This window comes from Hyperolius riggenbachi, chromosome 6 (genome assembly GCF_040937935.1).
Source record: "Hyperolius riggenbachi isolate aHypRig1 chromosome 6, aHypRig1.pri, whole genome shotgun sequence".
Lineage (NCBI taxonomy): Eukaryota > Metazoa > Chordata > Amphibia > Anura > Hyperoliidae > Hyperolius > Hyperolius riggenbachi.
In genome coordinates this window covers 269,720,498-269,729,116 of record NC_090651.1, presented here as the reverse complement: position 1 = coordinate 269,729,116, position 8,619 = coordinate 269,720,498, and positions in this window count along the sequence as shown.

Sequence of the window (8,619 nt, the reverse complement as noted above, 5' to 3'; positions counted from 1 at the left end):
TAGGATGCTAGTGGTAAGTAGACCAGCAATATTACTGATATTCTACTATTGGGCGCTAGCTAACACCCATAGTAGAATGTCAACCCTTCAATCTACCCGCTCCTAACACTAACCCCTAAATCTACTTTAAGCCCCCCCCACCTACTCCTAACCCCTTATCTACTCTTAACACTCCCCCCCCCCACCACCTACTCCTAACACTAACCTACCCCCTACCTAATTCTAACACTAATCCCAAACCTTCTCCTAACACTAACCTACCAACTATCTACTTCTAGCACTACCACCCTCCCCCTTAACCATCTAGCCTAACGATGTTTATCGTATCAATTAACCCTGTTGCTGGGCCGCTATCTGCACCATTTATATGTCCAGCACCTAGGAGCAGCTATCACCACAATTAACATTGCAGTCTATGTGGCACCCAAATTTCTGGGAGCATGAAGGTGCCCATATTACCCGCTTTGGTATTCCACACTGTTGTACATATGCAAACTGGAATTATTAATGCAGCTGATGTTTTACTTCTGCATGGTTTAAATTATATAGGATGTCAAACAGGAAGCTGCATAAAGGTGGGTCTCTACCAGACTTTTTACTGTTGCCCCACCCTGTTGGAGGTGGCTATGGCAATGGGCATTGTTTTGGGGTGAAGGACATGGGCTTGCTTTAATCACTTTGGGACCAGCATGTAAACCCTACCTAAGGACCAGAGCAGTTTTGAGTGTTAAGTTATTGCCCGCTTAGATAGCCTGGCAGAGGTATCCCCAGTATAGATAGCCAGGGATGGGTATTCCCAGTATAGATAGCCAGGCATGGGTGTCCACAGTATAGATAGGTGTCCCCAGTATAGGTAGCAGCTATTACTCACCTCCCCAGGTCCAGAGAGGTGCAGTTCTTCCCACCTCCTCTTTCTTCGCCATCTAGCCTCGCACTGTCGCTATGTTCCAGGTCTCGGCTTGGTGATGTCATCAAGCCAGGACCCGACACTGGAGGCAGTGCGAGTCTGGATGCCGTGCAGAGCGGAGGGGGGAACGATTGCTGGAGGAACGTCAGGAGAGGTGAGTGGGTCCTCTTCTTCCTCTTCTGCTGCTGCTTCAGTGATCACTACGATCTGTGGAGATCGTAGTGATCACATGATCAGGAGCCAATCGCAATGGCTCCCGATCAGTGAGGAGAGATTTCAGCTATCAGGCGACAGCTGAATCTCCCCGTTCGGATGCCTGCGAACGCATCAGGAGGGGCGGGACTTCAAGGACGTTACAGTTACGTTACGACCTGTTAGCAGTATACAGCCACTCAGAGGATGTAACTGTAACATTCTTGGTCTCCAAAGTGGTTGAATAAGATAGGTACTGTATATATGATCCAGGAGGCATTTTAAAGGCAGAAAAAAAAATGAAACTGTTAAAGACAGAATAAGAGGAAAATGTGTTTCTTTGTATCAGTAGATGTTGCTGAAGTTACTGGTTCCAGATCAAACATCTTGCAAAAAGTGCAGTGAAATACATAAATCTGCTATAATTTTGTTAAATCAAGTAGGAAAAAAATGCTGTGTATTACAGTGAATAAGAAAATATAAACAGCAAGCTTCTGGTGAATTTATTATTGTATTTTTCGAACTACAGTATAAGAATCTCCAGACAATAAGACACACCTAGATTTAGAACACAAAAAACAGGAAAAAATACTAAACCTGGTCGATGGTGCATGGACATCTTGTGGAGCTCACCCCTTCAAGCGGTCTCTGCAATTCTGTGCCCCCCCCCCCCAGTTACAGTAATCCCCCTAATTGAAGCAAAAATTAGAAGTGTGTTGCAATAGAACTGCTGCAAGGTGTTAGCCCATAAAAGTGCAACACTCTAGTGGCCTATACCTAGGACTACAACCTAAGGACAGAAAGCAAGGACAGAAAGCTTAAGTTTTCTATTTTAAATACAATATAAATAATTATTTTATACAGAAAATTATTAAAAGTATCAATTATAGAGACGATAGCCCCAGGTGAAAAAAAAAGAAGGTAAAAACAAAGAATGTGAAGACAACGTTTTGGTAGAAAGATGTCCTTTGTGTGGAATCCCAGGAAAGTTCCTTTGTTGAGAATTTAGTAAAAATGGGAACCGGCCTCATGGTCCTCTGGCTGGCTTCAGTCAGGTGGTCAAAATAGAGCACTATTATCAGATTTCAGTGCTTTGCTTATGTAGGACCCAGCTTTTGAGGGTGGAACTCAGGGCCAGTTCCTGGGCTGGGATGTTCCTTTATTTTGGAGTGAACCTTGAATCCCAAATATGTGACATTTGTATATATCAGGCCACATTCATTGCACACAAATAACAATAGCAAATTCACAATCCCAAAAGAATATGGATCACATTAATACCAGACAGGAATAGTGCGTGACCTTCCTTTCCTGAGAAGTGTAATAACGAGGCTGCAGCTTACCTCAGCTCCATGAAAGTCATACCAAAACATCTGGCAGGATGTTAGCAGTTGAATGATATACTTTCCATACAGATCATAAGTACAGTATCTCTAAAAAATGAAAAAATTATACAGTACAGCTATTTAATATCTAGTTCCTAGTGGTTCCACTATGTCTGCGCTACACTTGTGATTACAGTCCTACAGTAATGAGCAACCCATAGAGTCCATACAAAATAATCCGCACAGTCCCTGGTTGTTCACAAGCTTCATAGTTTCAACAGGTGCTTTAATGATCCTACACCTTCACCACACCCGGCAGAGTGGGCACTCACCCTTGGTAAATGACCCTCAATCAAGTGGGTCATATAGCGCCTGCGGGATACTCTAGGCGATCCCCAGCCTTTAACGATCCTCTGCTCACTGTCACTGTATACTCCTCACAAGAATTGCACCTCAAATTAAAAGCGCAAGGCTCCCATAGCGTAAAACCATACGGAAAATGTATTAAAAAGTTAAAAATGCACACTCACATGTTCCACAGCATATATACAGCATAGAGTTTTATTGAGCTCTCCCCCATGCAGTGGCCATCCGGGCTGGCTTATGCCTCTACGGATACTTGCTTCTCACGTCTCTGCACGCCACGGCCTCCACGCTGTGTGTTATTACTACCTCATTAGTGTCCCCGCCCGACTAGTTTCGTCATGTCGACTCATCAGGGGCTGCACCAATGAGAATAGAGGTTACAGTTAAATAGACGCTGTGCGTCATGTAGCGAATGCCCACACCCGTCCTCCGTCCAATCAGCCAGCTTGTGACTCACCGGACTCAGACCGATGCGTAAGAAACCACGCATCGTCAGTAAAGGACGCCTGCGTCATGCCGTCAGCACCACCGCCGCTAAGCCTCCAATCGGAAGCGGACCACTGCAGATGGTGCTACGCGTGGACGCATTAGATTCAACCAATAGGAAGGTAGCCGCAAATAACCCCACCCCCTCCCCACTGGAAAGTCGCTGAGGCGCCGCTGTCTGTTTACTCCCCAAGCCAGCCTGGATAGCATCACCGCCTCTGGCAGCAGCGAATCGCCTATTCCCACTTAGCTCAAGTGGGTTAACCCCCCCCCATCATAACATACATAAAAAGTGACCCATAGCAACCTGCCTCCGCTCTCGGCAAAATACCCATAACATAATAATAATAATAATTCCTTTTTTTGTATAGCGCCTTTCTCCTGTCGGACTCAAAGCGCTTGCGAGGCAGCCACAAGAGCGCACTCAGTAGGCAGTAGCAGTGTTAGGGAGTCTTGCCCAATGAACTCCTTACTGAATAGGTGCTGGCTTACTGAGTAGGAAGAGCCAGGATTTGAACCCAGGACTCCTACATCAGAGGCAGAGCCCTTAACCATTACACTATCCAGCCACTCCTCATGTGCCAATGTTAACCATTTTGTGCAGTGATTCAAAGTTCATAACAAAAAGTGCTGGTTGCTAGTTCAACATATGAAAAAAATATAAGATATATATATTTTAACCCCGTGGTAACCTATATTACCCCCTCCCTCATATTATGCCTTAGAGCTGGCTGGTTGCCAATAGGCCTTACAACCATTCCCCCAACAAAACAATTCCTGCTCTTTATTATTTTTCATTCTATCTAAAGATTATTCAAAAAACAGTCTTATGCATATTAAATGTGCTATTTGGAGACTGGGTGTCTATACAGAGGGAGTATTCAACCACTAATGTCCTTATGACACAACAATATTGTTATTATTACAGTATATGAATGCAAGGTTTGTCCCCTCACTACTGTGGGGCATTCATATCCCCTTTTACGTACTTTTCTTCAGTCATTACTCAGAAAACATACCAGATCAATATCTGCATTTAGTCCACCCGGTCTGAGTGACCCCATGTGGTGGATCCACCAGGTTTCCCTTTTGGATACCTCTCTCACTATATTGCCACCTCGCGAGTGTTTTTTAATCTTTTTTAATCCACAATAGGATAGCAATGATGGATCTGATTGGTGAAAATCCCTAAAGTGTGCCGATACTGTATGGCCCACCAACCCTTTGGCTACATTCCTCAGGTGTTCACCAATACGCTCCTTGAGAGGCCTTGTGGTGCGCCCCACATATTGGTACCCACAGGGGCACCATATGAGGTAGACCACGTTCCTCTCATTGCACGAGATGAACTGCCTGATTATTGTGGTTTTGCCATTTGCATGGCTGACCACTTCAGTAATCCTAGAGGTTTTTGCTTCCCGACATCCCTTGCATTTTCTGCAAGGGAAAAACCCTGGTTGTTGCCACCCTTGGAGAGCTTGCCCCCCCCCCCCCCCCATGTCAACACAACTTGGGGCCAGATAGTGTCTTAGGTTAGGGCTTTTCCTATATATAAATTTGGGCCTGGAGGGCAACACTTTCTTTAGTTCCACATCAGACATCAGTATGTGCCGATACTTACCTACAATGCCCTGTAACGATTTGTACTGGGTACTAAATTCCGAGATAAAGGCCATATCAAATTGGTGATCCTCTCCTCGTTCCCTTGACCCACTAATCAATTCCTGTCTTTCCAAATCTCTAACTTGATCTAACTCATGTCTCAAAAAATCGGGACTATACCCTTTTTCTTTAATTCTATAAGTCAATACCCTTGTCTGTGCTTCAAAATCCTCAATACGTGTGCAATTGCGTCTAAGGTGCGTGTATTGTCCTTTTGGGACATTTTTGATCCAGTTGGGATGGTGTCCACTTTTAACCGAAATGTATCCGTTGCGGTCAGTGCTTTTAAAGTAATTTTTACACTGTACTACCCCGTCAACCACCTGCAATTTCAAATCCAAAAAATTCACAGTGGTACTACTTGCTTCAAAAGTGAGCTTAATATTACAAGTATTGGTGTTTAAAAATTGAAAAAACGTGCCTAGTGTTTCCTGCGTGCCCTCCCATATGCAAAACAGGTCATCTATATACCTTTTCCATATTATTACTGACCATGCTTCTGTGCTCATTAGAATCTCTTCCTCCCATTTCCCCATAAACAAGTTGGCCAGGCTGGGGGCAAATCCCGCCCCCATAGCACAGCCCCTATGCTGTCTAAAAAACTCCCCTGCGTGCCAAAAATAATTCCTTTCCATAGCGAATCTCAAAACCTTCACCAAAAACGTGATTTGGGCCTCGGGTATAGTCCCATCCTTCTTCATAAAATATTCAACTGCCTCCAGCCCCAGGTCCTGAGGGATATTTGTGTATAATGAGGACACATCGGCAGTGACAAGAATGCAATTATCCCCTACCGACGTGCCCTCCAGGGTGGAAATAGTGTGTTTTGTGTCCCTCAAGACATGGGGCAATTTGGCCACCAGTGGTTGTAGGAACCTATCCAGATATTGTCCCAACCTATGTGTGATGGACTCCAGCCCACTAATTATGGGTCTCCCAGGTGGATTCTCAGCATCTTTGTGGATTTTTGGTATCTGGTAGATGACAGGGATGCGGGGAGCGGAGGGGACCAGGAAACGAAACTCTGCATCCCCCAGCATCCCCCCATCCATGCCCTCCCTCAACAGAGACCTCAACTCCACAAGATACTTATTCGTGGGATCACCTCGCAATTTTTCATAAGTGTCTGTATCGCCCACAAGTCTTTCTAATTCTTCTTTGTATTGCATTTTATTTAACACAACAACTCCCCCTCCCATGTCCGCTGGCCGGACAACAAGCTGTTTCTCCTCCAACATGCTACGGGCCACATCTTTGACTCCCGGGTGTCTAACTTCCGGTAATGCATTAACTTCATCCATCACCAATTTCTTGAACACCCCTATAGCATGAAACCCTGTTTCCTGGGGGTTAAACGTGGATTAATTCTTTAAATCTGTATGTACATATTGTTGGGTCTGGGTTCCCCCACCAACTGGCATGGTTCTCCCATTAGGGCCTTCTCTCTTCAAAAAATATTTCTTTAAATTCAATTTACGAGTAAATTTCTCCACATCTATATATGTTTGGAATTTATTTAGACCTTTCTTATGGGCAAACTTCAGACCCTCATTCAAGACGTTGATTTCCTTATTACTGAGGGGTATCCCACTTATATTGAATATCCCTTGTCCCTCTATTCTCTTCTCTTTTTGACGTTGCCTCCTTCCTCCCCTCTTGCCCCTTCTGCACCTCTTTTTCCTGGGGTGTATCTCCCCCCCAATCGCTCCTCTTGTATCTCGGGGCCCCCTCCAAAAAAGGTTCATATTGCTGGAAATTCTTAAGTGGGTCATAACGGTACTGTGGTGCTACATGGTACCCTGGATTTCGTGGTATATATCCTCCCCCTCTCCCCCCTCTATGGACCCACTCAGGCAGGCCCTTGCTGCCTAGGGCCATTGCCCCCTCTTCCTCCACTAGGGCCAGGGTGTCCACCCCTTGGGGCTCCTCCCATTGGGCCCCCTCTCGGTAGACCACCGTCTGGTGCATCTGGTCTAGTGACAGGGACCTGTGATTTTACCTCATTCTGTGTCTGTGTGGTTTCAGTGGCAGATTTTTCAGTTTTTTTCTTGATTTGCCATTTGTACGCTTCTTTATTCTTGTGGGCCTGAAAGTCTCTAAGGAATTTTTTTCTTTTATCAGCTGCTATTTCCCTCTCTGTTTTTTGCATTATCTCGCCAATTTTTTGTGTCCTTTTATTATATTCATCCGTATCCTTATATACTTCCAATCGTTTTCTGATTTCCTCTATCTCCTCCCCCAGTCTCTCTAGTCTCTTACTCTTTCTTTTAATAAGTAGTTGTACCAACCCCACCCCACATTTATCAAAATATTCTTCCCATTCAATGTCATTTTCTTCATTATCCTCCCCATCATTTGCGGCTAGATCCCATCTCAATCTCTTGGGTATGATTCCTTCCCCCTCGTATTTCGAGAGGGTGGTGACATCCCACCACGTTTGTTGTTCTTTCAATAGGTTATTCTGTAATACCCTAAAATCACTATCCATACATGGAGTTTCTGCATATTGTACATTAAAAACATCATCAAGATTAATACGTCTATTGAGCCGAAGTTCAAATATATCAGTACCTGTCGCCATGTTAAAAAACTCTTTGATACAAATTATTACACAATACACCGCGCTAGTGTACACAATGATATACTGAGTGTGCTCAATACAAAGTCAGGTGGTGCGCGTTCAATAATAAAAATTGGCAAACTATATTAGCTAGAACCGCGCTACACTTGTGATTACAGTCCTACAGTAATGAGCAACCCATAGAGTCCATACAAAATAATCCGCACAGTCCCTGGTTGTTCACAAGCTTCACAGTTTCAACAGGTGCTTTAACGATCCTACACCTTCACCACACCCTAGAGAGTGGGCACTCACCCTTGGTAAATGACCCTCAACCAAGTGGGTCATATAGCGCCTGCGGGATACTCTAGGCGATCCCCAGCCTTTAACGATCCTCTGTTCGCTGTCACTGTATACTCCTCACAAGAATTGCACCTCAAATTAAAAGCACAAGGCTCCCATAGCGTAAAACCATACGGAAAATTTATTAAAAAGTTAAAAATGCACACTCATGTTCCACAGCATATAAACAGCATAGAGTTTTATTGGGCTCTCCCCCATGCAGTGGCCATCCGGGCTGGCTTATGCCTCTACGGATACTTGCTTCTCACGTCTCTGCACGCCGCGGCCTCCACGCTGTGTGTAACTACTTCCTCATTAGTGTCCCCGCCCGACTAGTTTCATCATGTCGACTCATCAGGGCTGCACCAATGAGGATAGAGGTTACAGTTAAATAGACGCTGTGCGTCATGTAGCGAATGACCACACCCGTCCTCCGTCCAATCAGCCAGCTTGTGACTCACCGGACTCAGACCGATGCGTAAGAAACCACGCATCGTCAGTAAAGGACGCCTGCGTCATGCCGTCAGCACCACCGCCGCTAAGCCTCCAATCAGCCACGCATTAACCGCCGGAAGCGGACCACTGCAGATGGTGCTACGCGTGGACGCATTAGATTCAACCAATAGGAAGGTAGCCGCAAATAACCCCACCCCCTACCCACTGGAAAGTCGTCGAGGCGCCGCTGTCTGTTTACTCCCCAAACCGGCCTGAATAGCATCACCGCCTCTGCCAGCAGCGAATCGCCTATTCCCAGTCACCTCAAGTGGGTTAACCCCCCC